Here is a 15,005-nt window from a genome sequence, read left to right on the forward strand (position 1 = left end):
ATATGGTATATTATTCAGAACTGCTGACTGTGTTTATATCCCTTTTTGTACACAAAGACATTCTAACTAGTGTCATTGATTCACACGAACAATGACACAAACGTCCCCGTCCAAAGAGCATGTGAATACGGATCATAAATGACAGTATTGATTCATATTTTACAGTGCGTCTCCCCGTGTGACTGGCAGGCGGGACCAGCAGGGGGCAGTAGCAGGCAGAGAGTGGCGGAGAGAGCTGAGAGATGATAAAGGGAGGAGTGCAGCGGAAGTCGTTCTCTTCTGCAGTGAACTTGACAACGAGAAGTCACGTCTAACGGGGGGGCTCTGGATAGCCCCGTTGCTGACTTTATGCCGGAGTGCCCCGTGGAACAGTGACGGGTGATAGGAAGTACTGGCTAGTGGATACGATATCCTAGCAGTACCAGTGTTATGATATGAACAATAAGTGCAGAGTCAGGCACTAACGGTCGAGTTATACCTAGTTACAGTGAGCGGTATAGGTAGCGTGCGGCTAAGGATCACAGTAGCATTGCTCGTGTTATACCTAGTTACAGTGACGGTATAGTCTGCGTGCCAGAGACGTGCGGGACCTCCAAGCAGTCTGCCTGGGCGTCAACAGCTGTTTGCACCGGAGAGCAGCAGCACACCTGCTCCAGGCTGCCTGCAGGACACGGGGAGTTCTTTACCACCAGCAGAGGTCGTCATCGCCGGCACCAGCTCAGCCAGCGCTGTCTCTCTGCTAGCTCCGCCTGCTGACATCCTAGCGAGAGCGTTCAACGCCATCTTGCCTCCCGGACAACAGTGGAGTGGCGAGGCGGCCATTTCGGATAAGTACAAACGAGCATTGATGCTCCCGACTCCATATACAGTATACAGTGTGGTGCTGCCCGCGGGCGAAGTTAACGTTGTTAACCACAGTTCAATAGGGGTACCCCAGACAATATATACCGGTATTAGCATAGGACTTTTGCAAGGTATTTTGTGGGCTCACTCTTTTATTTTATTCCTTTTCTTTGAGCGTGATAAGGCGTGTATTTCCTAAATAATTCCCGTTCTGTGAATCCCTTTATTCTCTTCCCTATGCTTCCCCCTTCCTTCCCCATATTCTCAACCGGGGACAGTAAGAGTGTAATTCCTTAAAGAAGGTGAATACTGTGGTCCGCCCAGACGTGGGCAGCGTTTAGTCTGGGTACCTGAGAGCACTTGGTGCCTGTGTGTGATACTGTAATTGACTTATGCTAATAATTCATGCCAGTAATTATTGTATGGATACCCATGGTGCAGTAATCACCAGCCGTAGCTTTGTTGTAACTAGGCTGAGTTACAATACAGTCATCCAGAACGGGAGCACTGTGTGTGTCTTTCATTATTTCTAACCCTAACCCTAACCCTTTGCTACGGGTAATATATGTAATCGTAACCCCTTGCTATTCTACCTTTTCCATTTCCATTGTAAGGGTTCTGGTGTCACTAAGGGAGGGTACTGCTTGCGGGGGGAACCAAGTTATTTCTCTACCATCCGGTCATTAGGTGTGGGAGGGAAAAAGGGGCAACTGTGGAGGGTGAGGGAGTGTTGGGGAGTACTGCTGACTGCTCCAGAGAGAGGGAGGAAGACCAGAGTACCGGACCAGGTTTGTAAACCCTGGGCCTCATCCACCCCCACTGCCAGCCTCCAGTTGACGCTCCGGACCCCAAAGACGGAGGTGCAGCTGGCCAGAGTGCTACTGTGTCTCGCTACCTATTGACCGCACCCCACAGTTCCCACGAAGCAGGGATAATCCACCCTGCTACAATTGGAATATTGACAAAACCATACTTCGTCATTTACTGTACATTGGAGGAGGTTGGGTTGGGACATTTACAGGGGCCAGTTTCGAATTGCAGTCTCCTGTAGGTGTTCTTTGAGAGTGGTTTTGAAAGTGGGTAGTGATTCACATTCCTTTACAGCAGGGGTCGGCAACCCTAGGCACGTGGGAGCATTTTCATTGGCACAGGGAGCAGCATTAAAAAAAATATATATATATTTTATTTTTTTACTTTGCTTTGAAATATTATAGTGAAATATTTTACACTGTTGTCACATTTATCTTGTTGAAATCCTCCCACAGGTTCTTTTTTGTAAGTCGACTGTTTTGCACACCCCTATGACAGCTATACAGCTGTTCCCATGGTGCTCAGCTGTCAGCAGTCAGCTGGCCTCCCGCACCCGCGCGCAGTTCCCAGGTAATCACAGTGCTGCGGTTGCATTCTGTATGTGCCGTCTTTCATGATGGCAACCCCCGCTAAGAAAGTTAAAGCAAAGGAAATTCGGGCATTCCAGCCCTCATGGACAGACGACTACGGGTTTGTGTGTCAGAAGGACCGTGCTGTGTGTACTTTATGTTTAAAAAATGTAGTTTGCCAGGTATGAAACGCCATTTTGAGACGAAGCATCAAAAAAGTTTCAAAGATCAGGCGGATAAGGCAGAATCGATTAAACGTGCCGTGGCCAGGTATGGAAAGCAAGCCAGCACCCTCAAAGTGTTCATGACTGCTAAAAACCACGCAACTGAAGCAAGCTATCGCATTGCTCATTGCATTGCGAAATGTGGAAAGCCATTCACTGATGGCGAGTATATCAAGGAGGCTTTTCTCTGTAGCTCAGATGTTTTGTTTGAAGGCTTGCCAAACAAAGAGACAATCAAATCAAGGATAAAAGATATCCCCATGTCAGCTCGAAGTGTCGAGCGATGCATCAACGAAATGTCAGAAAATATCAGAGAACAGCAAACAGCTGGATTAAAAGATGCTCCGGTGTGCAGCTTAAAGTGACCAACTACAGCCCCCAGATAACGGAGCTCAGTAAAGCAAAACAGGGCCAGGGATCTCACTGACAGCGACAGGTAGGCAGCTGTTTATTTTCCTACACATGGGGCTGCATGTTAACTTGAACGTCTCTCTCTCTCTCTCCTCTCTCTCTCTCTCTGGCCTTGCTCCGGTGGAGGGATTGGAGGAGGAGGGTGTGCTTTGTGTGTGTGTGTGCCATCATGTTAAGTTAACGTTAGCCTCAGTTAAACCTTGCGACGACTGAGCTGTGTTCTGTGTTCTGAGCTGTGTTCTGTGTTCTGAGCTGTGTTCTGGTCATGTGACACTACACTACACATATTTAATTGAGACCCTTTATTATTTCAATTTAGCTGGAAATACATTGATACATCATTCAGTAACATTTTCAGAGCCTTATAACAAAAACATTATTACGGACACCATTGTGACCAGTGGGATTAATCAACAAATTGTATTCTTTATTTTTCTATTTCATTTGAACATTGCACACGTTAAAAGGGAGAGGGCAACGCCATTTCTTTTTACTCAAAATGTGAGTATTACCAAGTCAACTTGTGTTCTTAAAACAATGACAATAAACATAGTTTTATTAGGTTGAAATAATGTGGTTGTGTATTTTTCTGTTAACTTATTATGGATTGAAAACTGAAAACCTTAATGCACATAACTGAACTCAATCTTTTTAAGTTCTGGCAACTTATTGTTTTTTTTTTTTACAGTGTAGTCTTGCGATCAATCAAAACTTCTTTACACGTTATACCTCACATTCACCCATTCATTCACACATTGTGGTGTTCTCCATTAGGCCTGTAGGTGGAGCTACGACACAGCATTGATTGATTGATTGAAAACTTTATTAACAGATTGCAGAATTGGTACAGTACAGTACAGCTCAATACATACAATTGTTAAGGGGATGCAGACCAGAGAAAGACTTTCATCTTGTTTAATGTACAGTACAGCACACGTACAGTACACAGTACACACACCGATGGTGGAGGCAGCCCACGTGGCATTTTGGATGTGTCCAAAAATGAATGGTCAAATGTGAATGAAATGGTCGCACTGTATGCAGCTGTTTGTCTGCATTGCATCCCCCCCCAACTCAGATTTAGGGTTGATACAACCATCATAATAATATTGTTAATAATAACAATAAAATAATGATGTAATAATGTAAAAATTATCATTAAAAATACCTGATTATGAGAAAAGATTTGTATGATGCATGGAATATTGTTGATATGGCACACTAGTTACAACTATATTTCAAACTGGCACTTCATGTCAAAAAGGTTGCTGACCCCTGCTTTACAGCTTTGGGTAGGGCGTTCCACATTGATGTGGCATAATTGCGAAACGTGTTTAATCCCTTGTTTGAGCCGAATCTGGGTTTAACATGATTTGTGGAGCTCCCTCTGGTGTTGTGATCGTGGTATTCACTGACCTTTGGGAAGTATTTTGACATGTACATGGGTACCACTACCTTAGTGGTGTAGTGTATCTTGTAGACCAGGTCCATTGCAAGTTACTGTACTCTGTCGTCTACTCTAAGCCATCCTAGGTTGTCAAAGTGGGCAGGGGTGAGGTGGGTTCTAGGAGTAAGGTCAAGCAGTAGTCTGACCAGTTTGTTTTGTAATGTTTGTAATTTAGTTTTTAGCGCCTTTGAGGTGCTTTGGTACCATGAGGTGCAAGCATAGTCGTAGTACCCTTGAATGAGTGCTCCTGCCAGAGTCTTCAGGGTATTCTTGTTTACCAGAGAGGAGATCCGGTACAGGAATCTAGTTTGTTGGTTGACTTTTTGATTACATTGGATGCCATTTTGTCACAGGAAAGATTTGCCTCTAGGATGGAACCCAGGTGTGTAATTTCATCTTTCCTTGTGACAATATTGTCACCCACTGTAACTAAGAAGCCGTCGGTCTGGCTGAGTTTGTTATTTGAACCGAAGAGAATGGACTCTGTTTTGCCCATGTGTAATGATAGTTTGTTATCAGCGAGCCAGGTGCAGATTCTGCCTAGTTCCGAGCTGAGGGTTTTTTCAACCTGTAACTTGTTCTTGTCAGAGACCAGCAGGGCTGAGTCGTCCACGAACAGGAACAAGTTGCAGTCACAAGCTGACGACATGTCATTTGCATAAATTAGGAACAGTAGCGGTCCTAGTATGCTTCCTTGTGGAACACCACAGCTCACTGGGAGGGGGGGGGGATAGGGTACCGTTTACCTCCACCATCTGTTCTCTCCCCTCCACGTAGGATTGAATCCAGCTCACTGATAAACTATCAAAACCAATTGCTTTTAGCTTGTCAATCAGAATGGAGTGATTGACAGTGTCGAAGGCCTTTTGTAGGCCCAGCATGACCATGCCGCAGTATTTGCCCGCGTCCACCTCTGAGGAATTTGGAGGGGATATTGTCATGGCCAGTGGCCTTGTTAGGTTGGAGGGCGCTCAGTTTTTTGAGTACAGCTGTTGTTACCATTTCTAGGTGACTAATTTTTGCATTTTGTTTAGCATTTTGTACTTTAGTTTCATATATTGTATATTTTGTATAGTATTTGGTCTTTATTCTTTAACTTTTCTTTACTGTACGAAGCACAATTTTAGGAGGGTCATACAGAACCAAGCATTTCACTATAATGTACGTGTGCCTTATATGTGACAAATAAAACAAAACTTGAACTTGAACTTGACCATTTGTCTCTTCTGAGAGCCCTGTGGTAGTGTTCATGTGGTATAATTTCCGTCCATTTGCTTGTGGCTTTACTACCCAATAGTCTCATCAGACTAGATTAAATATGTGTTACTGCTGTATACTGTATAGGTCGGTGGTTATGCAGAGAGAGGATGATAGCCCCCTACTTTTCCTTCTATTGACAAACCTGACACAAAACACAGGTTAAAACACATTCCATTGTGTAGCTTGCCATAGTAGGCTACCACGAGCACTGCCTTTTGAATTGTGTCAGGTTTTTCCACAAGATGTGAGTGGGAGACGGAGCTGGCTGTGTTCAATTTAATTAAGGAGTTTTTCATTTAGCATATTCCCAGTTGCCTTAGTGCAAAATCCAAACTTTGTAGTGTTATTGAGGTAGGCTCTACTTGAAGTTCCTTTATTTAATTAGTTGTGAAACTCCTCCGCCGAGCATTCTTAGCTGTCTTGTGTGAGATGACATACGTTTCTTCCAGCCACCACTGGAAAAATCCTTTAGACAAGCAAACAGGTGGACGTTTTTGGCTTTATCGCAAGTCTTGTGCTTAATTGCAGCATAGCAAACACCTCTTTGAGGTTCTTCTGGGTCAGTGCCGAACACATAGTCCTGAGCTCTTATCTTCTAAGCCAGCTTCAAGGCATTGGAGGAAGCTTGATCCTCAACCAGTCCAAACTAATAAGGGTGTTCACACTGTGATGAAGGTCAAGGTCATACAGAGTCCCCGCCAGAATAATGGGAGAGCTTTGATTGAACACGCAGATGTGATCCATTTGGAGGCGATGTTGTGGAAGGACACCGGGTTGGATGAAGACACCCCCTTGGGCGTACCACAGGGAGCGGAAATTATCAAACTCTCCCTGTCAAAGGACAAACGTTGCGAGAATTTAGGAACAGGGAAAGTAACAGCCCAGGCCATTTAAAACATGCATAATGCATGCCTGCATGGACATTTGAGCTGCACCTGTCCAGCAGTATCCATCACTGTACCTGTCCAGTGTGTGAGATAAAACCTTGTCCCCTCCCTAATCTCTCACCCATCGACCTTCACCCCCCCCCCCCCCCCCCCCATTTCTTCAACTCACCCAACCCCCAGTCCCTTATTGTCCCCCCTCTCTCCAGTGTCTATAAGAGTGTCCCCCAAATGATCTCTCTCTCTCCAGGTCTCCTAGCTAGTTACTTGACGTGAGAGCCTTCCAGCCATTCTCTGACCATGAATCTGAGATGCACCTGTCCAGCAGAATCCATCACTTTGAGCTGCACCTGTCCAGCAGCATCCATCACTTTGAGCTGCACCTGTCCAGCAGCATACATCACTTTGAGATGCACCTGTCCAGCAGCATACATCACTTTGAGATGCACCTGTCCAGCAGTATCCATCACTTTGAGATGCACCTGTCCAGCAGCATACATCACTTTGAGATGCACCTGTCCAGCAGCATCCATCACTTTGAGATGCACCTGTCCAGCAGTATCCATCACTTTGAGATGCACCTGTCCAGCAGAATCCATCACTTTGAGCTGCACCTGTCCAGCAGCATCCATCACTTTGAGCTGCACCTGTCCATCAGCATCCATCAGTTTGAGCTGCACCTGTCCAGCAGTATCCATCACTTTGAGATGCACCTGTCCAGCAGCATCCATCACTTTGAGCTGCACCTGTCCAGCAGCATCCATCACTTTGAGATGCACCTGTCCAGCAGCATCCATCACTTTGAGCTGCACCTGTCCAGCAGCATCCATCACTTTGAGCTGCACCTGTCCAGCAGCATACATCACTTTGAGATGCACCTGTCCAGCAGCATCCATCACGTTGAGCTGCTCAGTCCTGTTATATAATATAGAGGTAAGTAAATAAGATATAACTTTGAGGCCTGTTAGGCCTATTTATGTATCCTCTATGAGTAACCATATGCCCTGCAATTGACTTACCAGAAAACATATCAAAAGACGTTTCTGTCACTGCTGTGCATGTAGAAATCCAATTATTTCATGCAGCGTGCGCAGCGTCGTTACAGTGAGCTGCAGTTCTTCTTGATGGGTACAGAAGGCCCTGATTCGAAATAACAATACGACACCCAATCAGACGACTGCCCAATAGTGCTCTCAAACGCGTTATTTGTTTCCATTTGGTGTAAAACCATTGTTGACCCTCCCAATCCCCCACCAAAGGGTTTGTCCATTCTTGATTGTATCGACGCAATGTTTAGTTAGCAACTTATCTATGGAACAGGTAGTTGATAGAGCATTGGAGGTAATTTGTTTGGATTATCAATCGCAACTTTTTGTGTAGGATTTCAAATAAACTTAATAAACTGTTGTTCGATTGTAACGTGTGCGTGCGTTGTATTTCTATGATTGTGACATCTTGGAAGCTGCATTTGTGTGTGTATCTTAGGCTACATTTGTTAAAATATAGGTCTAAGCTATTTTATTGCAAATTTTAATTATCTTTTGAAAGCGGAAAGAATTACAGCCAGAAGAAGAATGTCATTTGTAATGCCATTAGGTAGGCTAGCCCTAGCTGGGGGAAACGGTGGTTAGGCCTACAGTACTGTACAGTGTTTAATACAGTGGTGTAGCCTACTCAGCTAGGTCAGTAGGGGGAGCTGTTGCTCCAGTATCATCCTCCATCCATTGGCCTGTTATTGGCCTAGGCTACACTGAGGCTTCCTCTCCCACATAAACGACACTGCTTACAGTGCTTAGTGGTCATTGTTCCTCTGTCAACAGCTGGACGGTCTCTGCTCAGATGTCAGCTGCAGGTGCTGCTGCAGATTCTACACTCCGTTGCGCTGCATCATCTGCCAAAGTTCCATTCCAGGATGGATTATTTTCCAGGGTGACGGGGTTCATACATTAGGCCCTCATAGAGGAGTTTCATCAAACAAACAAAATGTTTGCTATTGCTACTTTGTCAACAATATACTGTAACATGGTATGGAGAAATGCCTTCCCAGGACATTGACAGCTGCGATGCAAACACTGCGACGGGGTCATGAGATATGATTCGGGAGGGTGGGACATTTCTTTTTTGGTGGGGGGAAATATAGCCTAAAATATGGCAGTGTTCCTTATCTATCTGAGCCTGCAGGAAATTCTGGGAGCATTGTATTGTAAGGTCTCTGCTTCCTGTTTGCCGTTGTCCCTCACTCTCTCATCCACTTCTCCCTTTCTCTCCCCCTTCTCCTCACCACCTGCAGTGTGAGTGATAGGGAGTTTATTCCTATTCCCCGTGGCAGAAAGACAACATCTGGGCCCCCTCTATATCATGTCACCAGCCCCTATGCTGCACCCCTGACAGCTGTGACACACAATGTTGTTCCGCCATCCAAGGTAACTGTCACACACAGGAAGCAACGCTTTAATATCTATTTCCAGAGGGCCTTTTGCTAAAAGCTTTTTTTTTTTTTTAACATTTCCAAGCAACCTGCAAGTTTGCATTTGATATTAAAGGACAGGTTCACGTTTGTGCTGTGCTGTATCCTCTCGGCAGGCTCCAATACAGTCCAGTGGGGCAAGTGTTTTAGCCTTCAAAAACCATGACACATGACCTCTTCCAAAATAGGAAAGTTACAGTTTAATCAGATGTGCATAAGCCTATGAAACTCGTAACATTTGCAACAATATCCAGTTTGCAACCATTTCCGCAGCAGAACATAAGACACATCTGATTACACTGTGCACTTTTCCTATTTTGGAAAAGGACATGTATCATGGTTTTTGAAGGACATGTGTGTCGTGGTTTTTGAAGGACATGTATCATGGTTTAAGGACACGTATCATGGTTTTTGAAGGCTAAAACACTTGCCCCACTGTAGTGGATTGGAGCCTGGTGAGAGGAAACAGTGTTTCTCAGTGCTAAAGGGATCAGTGAAATTATGGCCTGCACTATAGTCAACGTCATACCAAACAATGTTTAAATGGGGCCTGGGTTAAAAAATTATAATAATAAAACTGAACCCATTCTTGTTCTCCTTTAACTCTTGTGTGGTGTTCTCCTTTAACCATTGTGTGTTCTCCTTTAACCCTTGTGTGGTGTTCTCCATTAACTCTTGTGTGGTGTTCTCCCTTAACCATTGTGTGGTGTTCTCCTTTAACTCTTGTGTGGTGTTCTCCTTTAACCATTGTGTGGTGTTCTCCTTTAACTCTTGTGTGGTGTTCTCCTTTAACCCTTGTGTGGTGTTCTCCTTTAACTCTTGTGTGGTGTTCTCCTTTAACCCTTGTGTGGTGTTCTCCTTTAACTCTTGTGTGGTGTTCTCCTTTAACTCTTGTGTGGTGTTCTCCTTTAACCATTGTGTGGTGTTCTCCTTTAACCATTGTGTGGTGTTCTCCTTTAACCCTTGTGTGGTGTTCTCCTTTAACCATTGTGTGGTGTTCTCCTTTAACTCTTGTGTGGTGTTCTCCTTTAACCCTTGTGTGGTGTTCTCCTTTAACCCTTGTGTGGTGTTCTCCTTTAACTCTTGTGTGGTGTTCTCCTTTAACTCTTGTGTGGTGTTCTCCTTTAACCCTTGTGTGGTGTTCTCCTTTAACCCTTGTGTGGTGTTCTCCTTTAACCCTTGTGTTGTGTTCTCCTTTAACCCTTGTGTGGTGTTCTCCTTTAACCCTTGTGTGGTGTTCTCCTTTAACCATTGTGTGGTGTTCTCCTTTAACCACTGTGTGGTGTTCTCCTTTGGCTTTAACCCTTGTGTGTTCTACTTTAACCCTTGTGTGGTGTTCTCCTTTAACCCTTGTGTGTTCTCCTTTAACCCTTGTGTGGTGTTCTCCTTTAACCCTTGTGTGGTGTTCTCCTTTAACCCTTGTGTGGTGTTCTCCTTTAACCCTTGTGTGGTGTTCTCCTTTAACCCTTGTGTGGTGTTCTCCTTTAACCCTTATGTGGTGTTCTCCTTTAACCCTTGTGTGGTGTTCTCCTTTAACCCTTGTGTGGTGTTCACATTTGTGTTACTCACCCAGTGTTCACGGGTCTGGTGGACCCACAGCATTATTGGGATTTTAAAACAATGAAGCCATAACAATTAATGTCAAAATACTTAACAGATGTTAACTTTATCTCAATTACAAGCAACCTATACAGCATATATGGTTAATATTGGCCATTTACCTCTGCTAGATCACATTTATCAATAAATGTGCTATTCGTTTTTTGTGATCAAATCTGTAACAAAAAAAAATAGGAATCCATTATAATGAAGTTATAGAGTATAGAGTAAGGAAATAACAGCGGATGGCAGTGCCCTTCAGACATTTGCATCTTGTATTTATCAGTAGAGGTCAGCCATGCGCTTCTCTCTCAGCACCACGCAGCGGATCAGCATCCTGTTGGTCTATCTAGCATGCATGTGTCTGAGTAAACATGTTTTGTTCAGCACGTTCCCACGCCCTCTGCAAAGGGCAAGCGTTACTGCATGACTAGACATGCAGAAACATATCCTGACACAGATTTGTGGAGGTAATCTGCTTAGTAAGGGTCTCTGAAATGTGTGCAGCTTACAGAGCCCCCCCAATACAGGCACACTTAGAACGTACAGTCGAGGAATACACAGAATTATCATCTCTACCCCTGGTACTCTCTAACGCAGCACTGATAGGTGTACTGTATCCATAAACAGATCCATAAATAGATACTGTATGGTTAATCAAGCCGTCCACCAGCCTCTCTTGAACTCTCTCTTCTCAATCCATAAAGTAAACACAGTAACTGACTAAATGTCCCGTCTGATACCAAATCTGACAACAATAGAGAAATCTGTTGTATAGGTATATTATAGGGATTATGTCCCCTCCTAAGCCGCAGATCAGCATGGCATAGATAGGGTAGAAAACAAGTGGCTGACGCCATGATGAAGTGATAAACAAGCCATTTGCATAAGATTTCCTGCATAATGTCCCTTTTAAGCAGATACTCACTCCTCATGCCTGGGCTCTTAAATGCTGAGGATTAGCCAAAGAGTTATATGGATGCATGGATGCTTCCATCAAATGATAAGATGACCTTCCATAGTGGAAAGCTAAATGGGGGGGGGGGTCTTTCCCCTTTAGGTGTAGACTAGGGGTGAAGCTAGGGTGACCAAATCTGTATGATCCAAATGCAGGCCAGCATGTTGATTTTGCAGGACATTTGTGGAAATTGCGGGACAATTGTGGGGAAAAAATTACTATGAGTATGAGACCAAATAAAATCATGTGCTCCACCTTGGTTTGTTGCACAAATACATTTTCCAATTAACTGTCAGTAATTCATTATGCACCACTCTGGCTACTGTCACCTGAATTACTGCATACAAGGTATTTGTTTAGTATCACAACATTATTTGGCTATTTTGAACAATACCAGCTCCAGCTGTATGAAAAAATCACACATTTGGAAATATACGGGAAATGCCAACAAAACCTTCCCAATCAGCTTCATTACATGCATGATTTATTGGATCTAATCCTGCTTTTGGTTCTGTTTGCATTCAAACCTCAAATCAACCTCTCCAGAGTTCACTTGGAGGTGGACCGAGACTACCCCAAACAGGGAGGAACAGGCTGGGATTGTTTGGTGCAGACCTGAGTTTGATTTCTGTGTTCACACCAGCCCAAACGAACAGCACCACAGGGATAAAAGGTCCAGGGTTGGATTCAACCGGACTAAACAAGGCTGGTGTGTGAGCATGTTTATAAAGATTTTACTTGAATCTCGCTCTTCGTGAGCTCCACCGTAATAGCAGGCAGCATGAGTAAAAATAAAGTTGCTCTACCACAGTGCTCAAAGTGTGCTGCTGACAACACAGCTCTAGCCAGCAGTGTGTATGTGTGCTGCTGACAACACAGCTCTAGCCAGCAGTGTGTATGTGTGCTGCTGACAACACAGCTCTAGCCAGCAGTGTGTGTGTGCTGCTGACAACACAGCTCTAGCCAGCAGTGTGTATGTGTGCTGCTGACAACACAGCTCTAGCCAGCAGTGTGTATGTGTGTATTTGTATTTGTATTTATTTATTAACACAGTTAAACAAAAGTAAAAACAATACATAATAAGTTATAACCATTGTGAAGGAGAAGTTAGAAGCCTAGAGGCTTATCGAGAACTTCCCCTGTTTTATAAAATCAAACATACAAAAATACAAAAATATACATATTATAAAATACCAGAATACATTAAAAAGATACGTGTTAATACAAACATACATACACACAGTATATACATGCATATACTGTATACTGCATACATAATAATATATAACAACAACCCACCCACCTGCCTACAAACCTACCCACCCACATAACTAATTGCATACCTACATGTATGACCTATTTATCTATCTGCTACTTTTGGATATGAGCATTTTTTTGTAGTTTGCTTTAAAAATAAGCAGAGATGGAGATTTCCTCAGCATAGGATCAGCTGAATTCCAAAGATTGGACCCTCTATACCTCACTGAGAACTGCAAGTGAAGTACCACAATAAGGTATATGCAGGTCCCTGGACTGACGTGTAACATATGAATGAACATCTGAATTAAAAGAAAAAAAAACTATTACAACCATTTGGTTAATATTTGTGATTGTGATCATGAATGCATTTGTACACAAATATACATATCTGTAAAGAATTAACCTCAGACACAGTCAGAATGTTGTTTCTTGAAAAGAGGAGCAGATGGTTCAAATCGATCTGAGACACAGCTCTAGTCATAAGTCATAGATAAACTGTATGGTTTGTATGTTTAATACCAAACAACAAAGCCCCTGACCTGCATGTGACCCCCCAACCATATTACAGGCTATTGTCCCATCATATTCACCGGCTGTTAGATGTAGTATTACATAATGAAGCAGTGTGGTCTGTTCCAGGCCTAAGAGAGTCTGGGCAGAGCCAGAGTTAGTCCATGATGACTGGACCGGTTGTAATGCAATCTATCCCATGCAGTCCGAGAGAGACAGGATACGGCCCTGCCCCGGTTGGTCACCTTTCTCTTCAGCACCTAACGGTCTTATGGAACAAAGTGATTCATGGGAATTCAGACCTCTGTGGATCCCCACCGTTGCTCACATTCTTGACATGTCGCCAGTTATGGCAGAAGTGCAAAAACGACATCCGCGAATACAGCGCGATCGTGTGAATTATGGTGTATTGTCTCACACAAGCAAAGCATTTTTATTCTTCCAGTAATAAAGATAAATAAATAAATAACCTGAATCCATTTAATAACCAATGTTGTGTCATTTTCTGTATCTAAACTATCTTATCGTTTAATAGTATATACTACGGTAAGTAAGTCGGACTGTCCCAGTTTATAAGTAGCCCGAGTGTTTATTTTTTTGGTCTGGCCTACTCAGCCAGCATACATCCCCATCAATTCAGTTACTCCTGCTCCATTAAACCCTGGCGGAGGTCCAGGAGCAGAGGGGTTAATCCGACTTTACCCTTCAGAGAGCGCTGCGTGGGGTCTGTCCCCCTGTTACCAATGAGATGTACCCCTTGCTCCAAAACTGTCAAGCAAGTCTCCTTCCACATGGATCTGCCTGTTGAATGGCCATGGCAGGATGTAAATGGTATGTCTTGGAACACAGAATTGTACAGTATTGACGTCATCTGCTGATGTATTGGCGTTTGTGTTCAGAGGTATTGCATTACTTGCTTATAGTAACAATGTATGCTTCCAATTAAGGAATCCGAAAGGAGCAGCTCATTGGAGCTCAAGCACAGTTGAAACCAGATCTTGATGAATACACTCAAAACATTTTCTGTTTGTCTGGTCTGAGTTTTAGTGTTGATGGTGGTGTTGATGGCGGGGGGGGGATTGGCTTAAGGTATAACTCTCAACATATCTTTCATCACGACTGAGAGCTCGGTCCCCCCCTTATGGGCACATTGCCGGGGCTGTAACATGTCCCAGTGCATCTCGTCATGCGGACCTGGGGCCATGGGTCAGCAGGATTTGCTCAGACACTTTGGTACCAGCTTAAATGTCTCTCCTTTGTCTATCAGTACCTTTTGAAGCAACTAATGTGTACAAAAAGCTTGTAATACATACTGTTGCACTGTAACTACACCCCTACTGTATGTCTATTGTCAAAAAGTTCCTATTAATTCTTCCTGTATGAGCAAAAGTCAGATGAACCCACAGTTCAAGAGTCATCATGACTCTTAATCTCCACGGAATTCATCAGTCAGTCATCATGCTTTCCGAGATGTAGCCAGTTTTTCATGAAAAATATTGCTTGTTTATTAAGCTAATTCACAGAGTTGGGCCGAGTTGGGCTTAACAAGGCTACAGCCTAACTTCTAAAGCCAGACCAGGCTGCAGAAACAAATTAGTGGGGGGGCATAAAATGTTCTCGGCGGGGCTGAACTAAACAGCAGAGAGGCAATTGAAAAATCTAATTTCTCTCTCTCTTAAGAACATTCACCTATACAAAAACAGACTGAACGGATATACATAACAGACCTGCTGGGGCAGCGGACTGAGAGCAGGGGACACAAA

Source organism: Notolepis coatsorum, assembly GCF_963971535.1.
Source record: "Notolepis coatsorum genome assembly, chromosome: 3".
Classification (NCBI taxonomy): domain Eukaryota; kingdom Metazoa; phylum Chordata; class Actinopteri; order Aulopiformes; family Paralepididae; genus Notolepis; species Notolepis coatsorum.